Source organism: Octopus bimaculoides, chromosome 1, assembly GCF_001194135.2.
Source record: "Octopus bimaculoides isolate UCB-OBI-ISO-001 chromosome 1, ASM119413v2, whole genome shotgun sequence".
Classification (NCBI taxonomy): domain Eukaryota; kingdom Metazoa; phylum Mollusca; class Cephalopoda; order Octopoda; family Octopodidae; genus Octopus; species Octopus bimaculoides.
Window position 1 is genome coordinate 96165710 of NC_068981.1, and position 811 is coordinate 96166520.

Below are 811 nucleotides of genomic sequence, written 5' to 3' on the forward strand. Positions count from 1 at the left end.
GAGCCGATAGTTTGTTATAAATAGCTTTAACTCAGCGGCAAAATTGGTCTCGGTTCAGTTCTCTTTGAGATCTGTTCCGTGTACCACACGACAACAGCAGCAGCAGTTCCAGCGACACATCAACAGCTTCGTCTAACGACTCCGCCACATCAGCAACACGATTCTACGATTACTACTAACCAGCATCAATCTCCACCAGAGTCAACACGACTTTCTATGTACACGAATCCAAACCACCGCGGCACATCTCTTTCTTCGATTCTGTTTGGTGACTCAGCTTCACCACGATAAATAAACAGACAAGAATTACAGCCTGCGATAAACGTCTGTCCTCAAGATTCCGGCCTGGCATGGAAACCCACACACAACTAGTGATCAGCACTGCCACACATACGCCTCAACTTCTTTCTCATACAGACTCTTCCTATCGTGTACTCAAGAACTGATATAAATGCTCACGTGTTACTGACTCTTTCTATCTGCTGTAATATCTTACATACACATACATGTATCACTCACATACACTCTTTTCTTTGTATGACGGCCTATCTTTTATTATGTTTTTATATGTCGCATTCCCACTCACACACAGACATACATCTTTAACGCCATAATAAATATCTCTGTTATTCATTTCATACGGTTGCCTTCTATCGTCTCTTCATTCCTGGTATTTACGAATTCACTAATGTTATCGTAGTATAACATTATTTGTATATCATCATTGGTATAATTATTTTGTGTTCGACCGTGTGACGTGTTTTAAATAAAAGGAGTCCTCTGTTTTTCCATTCGTCACCATTTTTCCTTT